Here is a 16,256-nt window from a genome sequence, read left to right as displayed (position 1 = left end):
CTGCCAGTTATTGAGTACCTACACACTACATGTTTTCTTCAAGGTAGAAATTGCGCAGATGAGGATATAGGACAAAAGAGACTAAGAAACTTGCCTACAGTCATACAGCCAGTAAATAGCAGAGTCAGGATTTGGATTCTCAACTGTTTGCCTCTGAATGCTGAGCTTTTGATTATTCTTTTCTATCAACACAAAGAAGGATGTATACATTTCAACAAAGAATCCAGATATGAGAGTATCCCACTCATTTTACTCATCCATGAATGTGAATATAATGATAAACACATATCACAGGGTTTGGGATAGAAAACATGCCAAATTATCTTGTGATCTTCATTATCAGGGAAGTCTGTCTCTACCAAGCACACACACACACAAACACACACAGTGTTTAAGCTTCTTCTTTTTTTTTTTTTTTTTTTGGTGAGACGGAGTCTCGCTCTGTTGCCCAGGCTGGAGTACAGTGGCACAATCTCGGCTCACTGCAACCTCCGCCTCCAGGGTTCAAGCAATTCTCCCGTCTCAGCCTCCGAGTAGCTGGGGTTACAGGCATAAGCCACCATGCCTAGCTACTTTTTGTATTTTTAGTAGAGACGGGGTTTCACCATGTTGGCCAGGCTGGTCTGGGACTCCTGACCTCAGGTAATCTGCCCTCCTTGGCCTCCCAAAGTGCTGGGATTACAGGCATGAGCCACCACACCCAGCCCCTCAAGCTTCTTCTTTATTTTAACTTTCATATTAGGTTCAGGGTATGTGTGCACGTTTGTTAATATAGATAAATTGCATGCCACAGGGGTTTGGTGTATAGATTATTTTGTCATCCAGGTAATAAGCACAGTACCCAATAAGTAGTTTTTCCATCTTCATCCTCCTCCTGCACTCCACCCTCAAATAGAACCCAGTATCTGTTGTTCCCTTCTTTGTGTCCATGTGTACTCAATGTATGGTTCCTACTTATATATTACTTATAGTTCACTTTCATAAAGTAAAAACATGCAGTATTTGGTTTTCTATTCTTGCATTAGTTTGCTTATGATAATGGCCTCCAGCTCCATCCATACTGCAGCAAAGGTTGTGATCTCGTTCATTTTTTTTTTCTTTGAGACGGAGTCTTGCTCTGTCGCCAGGCTGGAGTGCAGTGGCGTGATCTCAGCTCACTGCAACCTTCGCCTCCCAGGTTCAAGTGATTCTCCTGCCTCAGCCTCCTGAGTAGCTGGGACTACAGGTGCACACCACCATGCCCAGCTAATTTTTTGTATTTTAGTAGAGATGAGGTTTCGCCACGTTGGCCAGGATGGTCTCGATCTCTTGACCTCATGATCCACCTGCCTCAGCCTCCCAAAGTGCTGGGATTACAGGCATGAGCCACTGTGCTCGGCAAATCTCATTCTTTTTTATGACTATGTAGTATTCCATAGTGTATATGTACCACATTTTCTTTATCTAGTCTACTGCTGATGGGCATTTAGGTTGATTCCATGTCTTTGCTATTATGAATAGTGCTGTGATGAACATACACATGCATGTGTCTTTATAATAGAACAATTTGTGTTTTGGGGGGTATATCCAATAATGGGATTGCTGGGTCAAATGGTAGTTCTGTTTTAAGTTCTTTGAGCAATCACCAAACTACTTTCTGCAACGGCTGGACTAATTTGCATTCCCATCAGCAGTGTATAAGCATTCCCTTTTCCTGCAACCACACAGGCATTTGTTATTTTTTCACTTTTTATTAATAGCCATTCTGACTGGTATCTCATTGTGGTTTTGATTTGCATTTCTCTAATGATTAGTGATGATGAGCCTTTTTAATATCATTAAGTGTTTAAGCTTCTTAAGTTTGATAGTTAGCAGAGCCTCTTGAGAAAATAATATTCAAAAATCAGTAATATTTTAAAGACACTTCCTTTTTTCTACTTAACTGAGAGTATCTGAAAAACCCAGCAACAATTCTAGGAAGCTTCTCTGACACAGAAAACAATCCCAGGCCAGAGACATTTGAATTTGGGCACTTTACAATCTACTTACTTTTTATTTTTCATTTTTACAATCCTTCTGCTAAGCAGTAAAATGAGCGAGAGCTATAAAGGAATATTAGAATTTTTAGTGTTTTCAGATTCAGTCAGAAGGCTTTCTGATCTGAGTGATGCTTTAACTATGTTAACACAGAAATACAGCATCAATGTCAGTAGCTTAGACTTAAAGATCTATGCTTAGTATTGAATGGCATGTTTAACTTCTGCCTTTTTCATAATCTAAAGACTTACCTGAAGTTATACAATAAAAAAGATCAATGTTTAAACTCTAAAAGACTGTTAAGTTCAAAAATCTACCCCCCAAAGTCCTTCATCTTTCACTAGGTCACTATTTTAATATGTGATTAAAGCACGGTAATGCCACATGTGATGATGTGAGACTTTCTGCAGGATTAGTCCACCCACATTCAGCCTTCTGTCCTTCGCTTCTTGGTTGAGCAGAATTCTACAGTATCAGCCATCATTGCCTGTCTGTTCCTCTAATTATTTAAAGTTAATTTCAAAATAAATAATTATGAGAACCTATCTATCTGTGTCATATCCATGCTATACTTTTTCTTCTTTCAAAAATCATCTTCTCCCTTGTTCCTCAGATAGCTCTGCAGAAAACCTCCAATCAAATGCTTAGGAATAGAAGCTCCCTGAACTTCTATTTGGCATACTCAGTCCATAGATACTGGACTACCTATGGACACATTAAGATGCAACTCATTTCGCTGGCTATTTAAGGTATATATGAAGACTAAAATAGTTACTCTTTTTTGCTTTAGGAAGATTCTTAGTTTAACTTTTAATTACTTCCTAGGAATGACTGCCTCTACCCGATTCACTTAAGCAGATGTAACTACAACTGCGAAAACACTGTTGACTGATGTTCTCTGGAGACCTGTTCATTACCTGTCATTAAATGTTTTAAAAGTTTGCATAATTGATCCAGCCAATAAGTCATCATTGATTTATGGGGTTCTGTGCTGAAGAGTTGCTCTTTAAAAATTCATAACACCAGTATGTGTCTTTACAATCCATTAGCTGTTTACGTACCCACAGTCTTAGCATTGATTGACCTTGGACTGAGATTCTCATGGACTTCTTTTTTTTTGCAAGTCCTCTGTATAGAAAAGCAATACTTCAGCCTTATCCCTCGACAGCTATGCTTTGATTTTTTCCCCTCCATCAAAATGAAAACTTTACTTGAAATGATGAATAAATAAAGCATATTCCATAAACAGCTCTTCACTATTATTTAAGCTTATGGGCTGCGTTGTGTGAATCTCCTTTCCCCACCATCAGATTCAAGTGTGTAAATGTTCTAAAAGGCTTTGAAAGTTTTATGATGATTTCAGGGGATGGTGGAGTAATAGCTGAAGAGTGAAGCTATTAGTTTTAATATTTATATTGAGTGCTCTGAAACATTAATGTGACAGGATGTAAGATCAGTGCAGTGGGATATATTTACTTCACAACCACTGCCATGTGGCAAAAGGAAAAAAAGCTCTGTGTGTGTGCATTTATTTTCTAAAACTTTGAGGCCAAGGTTCAAATGTTTGTGGGTTTTTTTGTTTGTTTTCCTTTTCACAAGATTTAAAGTTTCAACTGAGAGATACATTTGCTTTTCTTGAACTTGAGCTACTCTTAGGAGGCAGGAATGTACTGCCAGACAAAGCTTGGCACATGAGTTTGTTAGTCTATATGAGTCTGCATTCAAATATCCTCTGAGCCTGCCATGGTAAATACTATCCACCACATAAGTAACACTTGGTTGTGCCAACTGTGTCTTGGGAAAATTTAAAGAATGATGGTTGTAAATCTGGATCGAGAAACCTTCACGGATAGCTCCTCTTAGGAACTTCATATGGAGAAGTAAGGCAAAACATTTCTGATTCTGGACTCTGACAGCTCTGGGTTTCAGTCTCAGCTCCACCCTGACAGGCTGTGTGAACTCGTGAATGTTCCTTCACATCTTCGAGTATTGGTTATTGATTTTTTAAATGATAATTGTACCAACAACATAGTTCTTGTGATGATTAAATGAGATAATCTCTTCAAAGACCTGTCACAAATGGCATAAATATTTGCTATTATCATCACCAAAATCAAATGAGCAAATACCTTGGGAGTGCCTGTAGTGTGCAAGGCACTGTATTTGTACCTATAATCAGATTACGGGGTTCTCATTCTCAAGTAATTAATGTACTTATTAATCTTATTATATTGTTATAATTTACTTATTAATCTTATTATTTTGTTATTAATTTACTTATTAAATTTACTAATTTACTTATCAATCTTATTATTTTGAATACTTCAGAGATATGGCAGATTTGGTTCCAGATGAACACAATAAAGCAAATCACACACAAATTTTTTGGTTTTCTGGTACATATAAAAGTTATGTTCCCATCATACTGTATTCTATTAAGTGTGTAATAGCATTATGTCTAAAAAAAAGTTTTAAAAATGCTAACAATCATCTGAGTCATTAGCAAGTTGCAATCTTTTCGCTGGTGAAGGGTCTTACCTCAATGTTGATGGCTGCTGACTGGTCACGTGGCAGTTGCTGAAGGTTGGGGTGGCTGTGGCAATTTATTAAAATAAGACAACAATACAACAATGAAGTATGCCACATTGATTCACTTCCTTTCATGAACAACTCCACAGTAGCATGCAATGTTGTTTGATAGCATTTTACCCACAGTAGAACTTCTTTCAAAATTGGAGTCAATCTTCTCAAATCCTGCTGCTTTATCAACTATTTATGTAATATTCTAAGTACTTTGCATCATGGCAACAATGTTCACTACAGCTTCACCAAGAATAGACACTATCTCAAGAAACCTCTTCCTTTGCTCATCCATAAGAAACAATTTCTCTTCTGTCCAATTTTTATCATGAGATCCCAGCAATTCAGTCAGATTTTCAGGATCTACTTCTAATTCTAGTTCTTTTGCTATTTTCACCACGTCTACAGTTTATTCCTCCACTGAAGTCTTGACCCCCTCAAAGTCATCCATGAGAATTGGAATCAACTTCTTCCAAACTCCTGTTAATGTTGAGATTTTGACTTCCTCCCATGAATCATGAATGTTCTTAATGGCATCTAGAATGCTGAATCCTTCCCAGAAGGTTTTCAATTTGCTTTGCCCAAATCCATTAGAGTAATCACTATCTATGGTAGCTATAGCTTCATGAAATGTATTTCTCAATAAGACTTGAAAGTTGAAATTACTCTTTGATCTTTGTTTTGCAGAAGGATGTGAAAACAACATTCATCTCCTTGTACATCTCCATCTGAGTTCTTGGTTGACTGTGTACATTGTCAATGAACAGTAATATTGTGAAAGGAATCTTTTTTTTCCGAACAGTAGGTCTCAACTCTGGGTTTAGAATATTCAGTAAACCATGCTGTAAACAGATGTGCTGTCATCCAAGATTTTTTGTTCCATGTATAGAGCACAGGCAGAGTAGATTAAGTATAATTCTTAAGGGCCCTAGGATTTTTAGAATGGTAAATGGCCTCAACTTTAAGTCACCAGCTGCATTAGCCCCTAACAAGAGAGTCAGCCTGTTCTTTGAAGCTTTGAAGCCAGGCACTGACTTCTCTCTAGCTAAGAAAGTCTTAGATGTATCTTCTTCCAATAGAAAGCTGGTTTGACTACATTGAAAATATGTTGTTTAGTGTAGCCACCTTCATCAATGAGTTTAGCTAGATCTCTGGATAACTTGCTGCAGCTGCTACATCAGCACTGCTGCTTCATCAGGCACTTTTATGTTACAGAGACGGCTCCTTTTCCTTAAACCTCATGAACTAACCTCTGCTAGCTTCAAACTTTCTTCTACAGTTTCCTCACCTCTCTCAGCATTCACAAAATTGAAGATAGCTAGGATCTTGCTCTGGATTAGGCTTTGACTTAAGGGAATGCTGTGATTGGTTTGATTTTCCTTCTTTTTTTTTTTTTTTTTTTTTGAGATGGAGTCTAACTCTGTCACCAGGCTGGAGTGCAGTGGCACAATCTTGGCTCACTGCAATCTCTGCCTCCTGAGTTCAAGTGATTCCCCTGCCTCAGCCTCTCAAGTAGGTGGGACTACGGGCATGCACCACCACGCCCAGCTAATTTTTTGTATTTTAGTAGAGATGGGGTTTCACCATTTTGGCCAGGATGATCTCAAACTCCTGACCTCATGATCCGCCCCCCTCGGCCTCCAAAAGTGCTGGGATTACAGGCGTGAGCCACTGCACCTGGCCGGTTGGTTTGCTTTTCCATCCAATCACTAAAACTTTCTTCATATCAACAGTGAGGCTGTTTGGTTTTCTTACCATTCATGTGTTCCCTGGAATAGCACTTTTAATTTCCTTCAAGAACTTTCTTTTTGCATTCACAACTTGGCTAACTGTTTGGCTCAAGAGAGCTAGCTTTTGGCCTATCTCAATTTTCAACATGCCTTCCTCACTGAGCTTAATCGTTGCTAGCTTTTGATTTAAAGTGAGAAACATGTGACTCTTCCTTTCACTGGAACACTTAGAGGCCTTTGTAGGATTATTAACTTTATTAACTGGCCTAATTTCAATATTCCTGTATCTCGGGGAATAGGGAGGCCTGAGGAGAGAGAGAGAGAAAGAGGAATAGCTGCTTGGTGGAGCAGTCAGAACACACACACTTACCAATTAAGTTTGCCATCTTACGTGATCCCCCCAAAAAATTACAACAGTAACATAAAAGATCACTGATTACAGATCACTATAACACAGGTAGTAAGCATAAAAAAGTTTGAAATATTGCAAAAATTACCAAAATGTGACATAAAGACTCAAAGTGAGCATAGGATTTTGGAAAAATGGCAACAGTAGATGACAAAGCAGGTTTGCCACAAACCTTCAGTTTGTAAAAAACACAGTATCTGCAAAGCACAATGAAGTGAAGCACAATAAAATGAGGTATGCCTCTGTTGCGAAAACAAAAACATTTGCCCACTTAAATCTCAAAATTATTTATTTTGTTATTCTGGTATTATTCTGGTGTTATTCTGGTATTAAAGCAGACTCCTAAGACCTGGTTTCAAGTCCCAGCTCTGCCTTTTGCTGCCGGGACAATACCACACTTGGCACATGATCACTCTGGGACTCTTTCTTCATATGTAAAATGAGGATATTAATAGTCACCCCACATAGTTACTGTGAAGATTAAAGAAGATAATGTTAATACTGTTTGTGATAAAAAACTAAGCTGTTAAAAATGTGCTATTTTCAGACAATCTCAGGTTTGAGGAGTCAGGCAAACCTGAGTGGTCACATGAGTTACCAGCTATCTTTAGATGTCAATAACAATGAAAACATTCATTATGAAATAAGTGAGACAAGGAGTAAGTTGTGGTAAAGGTCAGCTACGGAAGAGCTTGCTTTTATGCTAGTATAATCATGACAAGGTTGGATTGGAGCTGGACATTTAATAACGATTTCAACATTAATAAACAGATATGAGTAATTAAATACGAGTGAATTTGAAGTGGAATAACTACTATGAACAAAAGTGAAGGGAAGGAGCCTAGGTGTGTGGGATGGTAGAGGTGTGGGTTGGGCATGGCTTGAACACTGAACCCTGGGAGATAAAGTGAGGCAGGTAAGCTGGGGAAGGAGGGCAACCTTGAGCACAGGCTAAAGAGATGTTATTTGATCCTGCAGTCCAGTTTAAAATATGTTCATAGCTTAAAGCAGCAGTCTAAATTTTGAATGTACCTCACAACCACTTGGGGAGCTTTTACAAATCTAATACCAAGGCTTCACCCCAGGCTATTTAAAACAGGATCTCTGGAGGAGAGACCCAGACATCAGCATTTTTAAAGCTCCCAGGTGATTCTGGTACAGCCAAGGTTGAGAACCACTAGTTTGAAATGACCAGAGAGATTGAGATTATGAAGACTGCCATCCAGAGGCATAGATTCAAGTTGGTCTGAATACATGCTCCTCCCATATTCTAAATTCATAACTTCTATCTTCTGTTTTCCATTATTAGTCTCTTCCTTTTATTTCGGAATCTTTCCTCAGATGTATGAGATTCTGCATGTGAATGCTTGTTCAAGAACGAGTTACTAAAAAGATTATAGAAAATTCCTTTACATGGATTTTGTATGAATTTGAAAATTTTTTTCCCCAATTGTTGGGCTTTACTGTCAGTGTGTAAGTGATGAGCTGGCTTTTTTGTTGAAAGATTCACAAATGTGAATACTTACAGGTTTTTTCTTTGGGATTCTTTGGATTCTGAAAAGAGGCCTCCAAACTCCTCCTTGGACACTATATAGGACTGGATACATCTAATCTGTGAGCAGGGCAGGGAAAGGATGCCAAGATCCCTACCAGTCAATATACCAACTATCACTCAATGCCCTGTCTTCTGACTCTGCACCTCATCTTTTGCCCTCCCATGTGGCCATATCCCCCACCCCAGAGCCTCCCTGGTTACATTTTTCCAGAGATTAAATCCCTACCCTCTGCGATGAATAGAGGCGGTGGAGGGAGGAAAAAGAGGAGGTGTAGACCTGGGCTGTATTGGACTGGGCAGGGGGTCTGGGGGTCAAATGCTCCATGTACTAAGCTTCCACGAATTCTCCTGATTTCTGCTTCATCTCCTGATTTTTCCACCCCATTATGTGACAGCTGGTGTCCAATTCTGATTTTTTTCTAGAGTTTTGTCAGATAAATTCACTCATTTGTTGTTAATACTGTTAGCACTTGTGCTTTAACTTCCTCTGCCCTGCTGAATCATTCACTCCCTCCACTGACTTCCTATCTTCCAGAAATGTCTTAGCCTCCTCTTGTCTGCTTGTGTCTCCCTTCCTGCTTCTTTGTCCCTGTGGGTTTATGAAATTTTGTTTTTGTTCTTTGCATATTGTATTAATAGAGAAATTCAAGTGGAAGAGAAGAGAAATACATGTGGTCAATCTGCCATGTTTAAACAGAAGTCCCAAAGTTTGGGGGCAGGGGTAATTGTTGTTTTTATAAATATTGTGCAGAACTCTAAAAAATAAACAGATAAAAGTGGAGTTGCAAGGAGTGCAGAAGTTAGAGAGCTTCTCCTCAGCTTTCACTTTTTCCTCTAACCCAGACCAACCCTGAGAACACAAATATAAGAAAGCGGTGGTGATCTCTAATTGCAGTCTCCAATTCCTGCCTTTCTAGATCCTTCTGCCAAAATGTAGAGTGACCAAGGAGCCATGAAGAAGTTGTCTTGTTTCCTACTTGGATGACATGTTTCTTTTGTAGATTCTGTCACTTAGCAAAGGCTCCTCATGTGCCTTCTTCCTAAAGATGCTTAATATTGTGTGGGGGATGCAAAGATCAACAAAATAGTGTATGCTCAAGAAATTTAGAAGCTAGTGTGGAAGCTGGTAGGGGAAAAACTGTCATGTCACATGCCCATTCAAAGGTGCTCTGTCTTACCTTACAAGTCTTCTAGAAGTGAGTAACCCTCCTACCATTGCCCAACCTCATCTCTTCAGTATCAAAAACACTGGTTTCATGATGGAGGTTCTTCTTGTGAATGCTCAAAGAGGGCAAAACTAAATGGTAAAGAGGTGAGCATTGCCACTATAATCTAAACTGTTCCGATTCCAACTCCCCTCTTCAACTCCCCAGCCTCAGCAGAGATCTTCAAGAAAGAAAGCTCTTGGCCAATGCTAATGCATATTTTCATACTGAATAAGTATTTCCTAGGCCCAAATTCAAAGTAGGAAATATATATCAGCAGATGAAAGTCTTGTCTTTCGTCTCTTCTCTCTCTTCCCCTACATTCCTCCCTTGTTCTTTTTCCATTTAAAAAATTCACTTTGAGCAACACCCCAAATGCTCACATGGAGACAAGTAAATATGCTCTTTGTTTGTCCCTACATATGGGTCCTTTAATGTAAAGGTTACATGGCAAATATTTTCTATCCCAAATGTCAAAACAACCATGGACTTCCCTGAGGGGACTGTTTTTCCAAAACTCCGTGAAATCAGGTTGGCAGGCCAGGACAGACATAATGCTGCAGCTACACGTATCCCTTGAAAAACCACAGGAAATAGCACACTCAGAGTCCGCACAGTACCACATGGGAACAGGCCAAGACGGGGCTCCTGGGGTGCTCACCAGGCATCATGAGCGGCAGGTACAACTACCTACTCACCCACAGTCAAGACCATGGCCCCTCTCACTGGCTGCTCCTTTTTCCTGACAAAGAAAATTTCCAGATGTACACACCTCACTCAAAGGGAATAATTAGGCTTTAAAAATCTTCTGTGGGGAGGCACTCACACACCCTTGCAGGTTTATTCTCCAGGGATGCCGAGCTCTACCATGCACATAAAATAGTAACAGCAGCTTCCCTGTGAGTGTGCTTCCCTCTGTGGGATTCCAAAGTGCTGTACACACCATGGGGAAAATCTGGCAAAAGAATTCAGATAGTAGATAGCCTTTTCATAAATCCTTTCTCTACCTTCCTAATAAGGGGAAAAGAGGAAGGCAGAGAGGAGAAGACAAGGCAAGATGTGTTCACAGCTTGCCTCCTTCTTCTGCCTCACTCAGAGGTTTTGGGTCTTGCCTGTTTACCTGATCTCCATTCTCTAGTGTTCTGAGAAAAGGAGAGGTAGAAGTTATAATGGAAGAATCTACAGAGAAAATCAATAAGAATAAAGACACCATATGATGCCCCAAGGGGCTGTACGGTGAAGGAAATGTGGCATATTGGGAGGCATTGTGCAGGAGAGGGAGCCTGGAGAAAAGAGGTGGCAGAAGGATTAATGTAGGGGCAAAAGGAAAGTATTTTTTTGGACTGAGTAAGTGAGAAATTTCTGCAAGTTTTTTTTTGGGCAAAACAATGGAAGACAATGGGTGATATTACCATACCTTGCATTGGTCTATGTTCTTGAACTTCTTTCAATGACTGAAATATACAAGAGAAGCTTTGAATTTTTATTGCAACCATAATCTTTTAACTAGACCACTGCTCCGGTATGGGACCACACTGTGGAAGCTTTCTAGGCCTACCTAGAGAGTGGTTCCATACATATTTGTGCTACCTATCCATCTTTTCTGCAATCCCCAAAGATATTTTGTCCCATTCAACTACCTCCTAAGAATCAGCCTTCTAGACTCTTCCTCCTCTTCCTCTGGAAATGCACACTTGACCTTGGGTGGTCTCCATCCAGAGTACTCACCAAAATGAGGTTTAGCCAGTGAGTGGAGAATAATGTTTAAACTAATGAAAAGGTAAGGACTCTTTGATTAATGTACTATCATTTGCCTACCCTTCCAGATACACCCTTCTGCACCCTGGTCTAGGTCCCAGGGGCTGACCTGTGATGGAGGACAAGAATCCTTTGTCCTCTAACTTGTGGTTGAATTTAGTCAATGGGGAACACTAGAAGGAGATCTGGAGATAGGATCTGGTGATAGGATCTGGTTGTTTACTCCCAAACTCATTTCCTGCTCTACAGGAGTGTCCCTCAACCACTGGCGCAGCCTCAATTGAAAGGCCTCTCCACACAGCTCTCTCTCCTTCCCTGGGTTTTGCTAACCACTTTCTTCCTCACTCATTCAGACCTGAGGTTCCCTAGCTCTGAAGTCTGGAATTATCCTTTGTGAGTTCTCCCTGCTCCTCATCCACGTCCTTGTAAATAGTCTTTTTATTAGAATGTCTTTCAAATTACCAAATTGGAGTGTACCATCTGTTTCCAGCTGGAACCCTGACTGACACAGTTGGTAGAATGAAATTTACCAAAGCAAAATTCATAGCCTACCCAGAGGGCAAAAATAAAACAAGGGTGCTATTTATTAAGCAGTCATAAAAATAAACATAAGCTGAAGAAAAATCTTGTCAGACTTAGGTTACATAAGAAAGCATTAAATTGAAACAAATAAACCACATTGTAATACAGATTCCTATAGGAAGACTATGATTCCTATCACTGTATTATAAGAAAGACTGTAAAAAATTGTTTACAATCATTTTCCTTTTAAAATTTCTTTAAAAATTAAGAAACAACCCAAAACACTATTTTCAATAAAGCAGTTAACCCTAAAAGACCAAGATGAAAAGGATCTGGCTTGGATCATGAAGATTCTAAAGAAATTAAAGGCAAAGTAGAAGAAGTAAGATCTGCATTAGAAGCAGTAAAGAGCAGAATTGCCACTGAGTAAAATCAAGTCATTGGTTGTGAGGAATTCACTTGAGGGACTCCATCACACACAGAAGAAATGTATAAAAAACATCAGCTGAAAATAAGCTGAGCACTAAGTGAAGTTACTAAATAGCCTACATACGAGATGGACATTCAATAAGCAAAGCTTTCTAATATAGCAGAATAGCTATGTAGAAACCATAACAGGAAAAGATACCATTAATCTTAGAAACAATAATTATATACTTAACATATTTTTATATTAACAACAAATTAATTTATGGAGTAGTATGAGGAAAACTATAGAGCTTTATTGAGTTATAAAAAATAAATGGAATGGCATGTTACATTATTGACTAAGAAGATTCACTACTGTAAAAATATCAATTATGCACAAATTAATATAGGGTTTTAATGCAATAATAATCAAAATCCTAGTGGGACTTATGTTTGGTCTGCAGTGGAAAGAGCAAGAACTTGACAAAATGATTTTGAATTTATGTAAGAAAATGTGCAAAAAATCGCAAAGAAAAACAAGTTCAAAGAAAAAAAATTGACCTACCAAGTTACACTATTAAGTTACAATAATTAAAACATTTTATTAGTTGTACAATTATGAAAAAAGCTAATACATGCAAGAGAATGATATTTTTAAAATAATAATTTTATAAGTACATAATGACACATCATAAATCCATGAAGAAAAGAGATTATTCAATAATTGATGCTAAAACATGAGGTAAAATTTTTGAAAAAAATGTGTGCCACTTCACCTCATATTACACCAAAACCAATTCCAAATGAATTAAAGAACTATAATTGTTAAATTATACCATAAATTATACCAAAAAAAGCTAGACAAATTGATATATACTTACAAGATCTTGGACTGAGGAAGAATTTTCCACATAAAAGTAACACAAAATATCATAAAGAAATAGTTTATTAGTTTTTTTTTTTAAAAAAAAAAAAGCTAGTGCTGGCTTCAGCAGCACATATACTAAAATTGGAACAACAAAGAATTAGTACATCCCCTGCACAAGGATGAGACGCAAATTTGTGAAGCATTCTACATATACATGTATTTATACTTTAAGTTCTGTGATACATGTGCAGAACGCACGAGTTTGTTACATCAGTATTCAAGTGCCACGGTGGTTTGCTGCACCCATCAAACCGTCATCTACATTAGGTATTTCTCCTAATGCTGTCCCTAATGCTATCCCTCCGAATGCTATCCCGCCCCTACCACCCCAGCCCTCCACAGGTCCCAGTGTGTGATGTTCTCCTTCCTGTGCCCGTATATTCTGGTTGTTCAACTCACACTTATGAGTGAGAACATGTGGTGTTTGGTTTTCTATTCCTGTGTTAGTTCGCTGAGAATGATGGTTTCCTGCTTCATCCACGTCCCTGCAAAGGACATGAACTCATCCTTTTTTTTTGAGACTGAGTCTGGCTCTGTCGCCCAGGCTGCAGTGCAGTGGCGCGATCTCCACTCATTGCAAGCTCCGCCTCCCGGGTTCACGCCAGTCTCCTGCCTCAGCCTCCCAAGTAGCTGGGACTACAGGCACCTGCCACCATGCCTGGCTAAATTTTTGTATTTTTAGTAGAGATGGGGGTTTCACTGTGTTAGCCAGGATGGTCTCGATCTCCTGACCTCATGATCTGCCCAGCTCAGCCTCCCAAAGTGCTGGGATTACAGGCATGAGCCATCACGCTGAGCCGAACTCATCCTTTCTTATGGCTGCATAGTATTCCGTGGTATATATATGACACATTTCTTTATCCAGTCTATCATTGATAGGCATTTTGGTTGGTTCCAAGTCTTTGCTATTGTGAACAGCACTGCAGTAAACATACATGTGCATGTCTTTATAGTAGAATGATTTATAATCCTTTGGGTATAAACCCAGTAATAGGATTGCTGGGTCAAATGGTATTTCTGGTTCCAGATTCTTGAGGAATTGCCACACTGTCTTCCACAATGGTTGAACTAATTTACACACCCACCAACAATGTAAAAGCATTCCTATTTCTCCACATCCTCTCCAGCATCTGTTGTTTCCTGACTTTTTAATGATCACCATTCCATTCTAACTGGCATGAGATGGTATCTCATTGTGGTTTTGATTTGCATTTCCCTAATGACCAGTAATGATTAGCCTTTTTCATATGTTTGTTGGCCACATAAATGCCTTCTTTTGAGAAGTGTCTGTTCGTATCCTTCACCCACTTTTTGATGGGGTTGTTTTTTTCTTGTAAATTTGTTTAAGTTCCTTGTAGATTCTGGATATTAGTCCTTTGTCAGATGGGTAGATTGCAAAAATTTTCTCCCATTCTATAGGTTGCCTGTTCACTCTGATGATAGTTTATTTTGCTGTGCAGAAGCTCTTTAGTTTAATTAGATCCCGTTTGTCAATTTTGGCTTTTGTTGCCATCGCTTTTGGTGTTTTAGATATGAAGTCCTTGCCCATGCCTGTGTCCTAAATGTTATTGCCTAGGTTTTCTTCTAGGGATTTTATGGTTTTAGGTCTTACATTTAAGTATTTAATCCATCTTGAATTAATTTTTGTGTAGGTGTAAGGAAGGGATCCAGTTTCAGTTCTCTGCATATGGCTAGCCAGTTTTCCCAACACCATTTATTAAACAGGGATTCTCTTCCCCATTGCTTGTTTTTGTCAGTTTTGTCAAAGATCAGATGGTTGTAGATGTGTGGCATTATTTCTGAGGCCTCTGTTCTGTTCCATTGGTCTATGTATCTGTTTTGGTACAAGTACCATGCTGTTTTAGTTACTGCAGCCTTGCAGTATAGTTTGCAGTCAGGTAGCATGATGTCTCCAGCTTTGTTCTTTTTGCTTAGGATTGTCTTGGCTATACAGGCTCTTTTTTGGTTCCATATGAAATTTAAAGTAGTTCTTTCTAATTCTGTGAAGAAAGTCCATGGTAGTTTGATAGGGATAGCACTGAATCTATAAATTACTTTGGGCAGTATGGCCTTTTTCACGATATTGATTCTTCCTATCCATGAGCATGGAATGTTTTTCCATTTGTTTGTATCCTCTCTTATTTCCTTGAGCAGTGGTTTATAGTTCTCCTTGAAGAGGTCCTTCACATCCCTTGTAAGTTGGATTCCTAGGCATTTTATTCTCTTTGTAGCAATTATGAATGGGAATTCACTCATGATTTGGCTCTCTGTTTGTCTCTTATTGGTGTATAGGAATGCTTGTGATTTTTGCATGTTGATTTTGTATCCTGAGACTTTGCTGAATTTGCTTATCAGCTTAAGGAGATTTTGGGCTGAGATGATGGGGTTTTCTAAATATACAATCATGTCATCTGCAAAAAGGGACAATTTGACTTCCTCTTTTTCTAATTGAATACCCTTTATTTCCTTTTTTTGCCTGATTGCCGTGGCTGGAACTTCCAACACTATGTTGAATAGGAGTGGTGAGAGAGGGCATCCCTGTCTTGTGCCAGTTTTCAAAGGGAATGCCCATTCAGTATGATACTGGCTGTGTGTTTTCATAAATAGCTCTTATTTTGAGATACATTCCATCAATACCTAGTTTATTGAGAGTTTTTAGCATGAAGGGATGTTGAATTTTGTTGAAGGCCTTTTCTGCATCTATTGAGATAATCGTGGTTTTTGTCATTGGTTCTGTTTATGTAATGGATTATGTTTATTCCATTGTATATGTTGAACCAGCCTTGCATCCCAGGGATGAAGCCAACTTGATATTGGTGGATAAGCTTTTTGATGTGTTGCTGGATTTGGTTTGCCAGTATTTTATTGAGGATTTTCGCGTCGATGCTCATCAGGAATATTGGTCTAAAATTCTCTTTTTGTTGTTGTTGTGTCTCTGCCAACCTTTGGTATCAGGATGATGCTGGCCTCATAAAATAAGTTAGGGATGATTCCCTCTTTTTCTATTGATTGGAATAGTTTCAGAAGGAATAGTACCAGCTCCTCTTTGTACCTCTGGTAGAATTTTGCTGTGAATCCATCTGGTTCTGGGCTTTTTTTGGTTGGTAGGCTATTAACTATTACCTCAGTTTCAGAGCCTGTTATT

The 16,256-nt window shown here is 38.8% G+C and overlaps 1 non-coding gene across 1 annotated transcript; it reads left to right on the top strand.

Annotated features, from left to right (window-relative positions):
* The first annotated feature begins 13,162 nt into the window (after positions 1-13,162).
* Positions 13,163-13,265, top strand: LOC134734980 (U6 spliceosomal RNA). The gene has a single exon (XR_010117847.1). It is a non-coding gene; the product is annotated as a U6 spliceosomal RNA (small nuclear RNA).
* Positions 13,266-16,256: the final 2,991 nt, after the last annotated feature.

This window comes from Symphalangus syndactylus, chromosome 12, assembly GCF_028878055.3.
Source record: "Symphalangus syndactylus isolate Jambi chromosome 12, NHGRI_mSymSyn1-v2.1_pri, whole genome shotgun sequence".
NCBI classification, from domain to species: Eukaryota; Metazoa; Chordata; class Mammalia; order Primates; family Hylobatidae; genus Symphalangus; species Symphalangus syndactylus.
The sequence above is the reverse complement of the archived record's forward strand: the minus strand, read 5'-3'. Positions and strand labels throughout refer to the sequence as shown.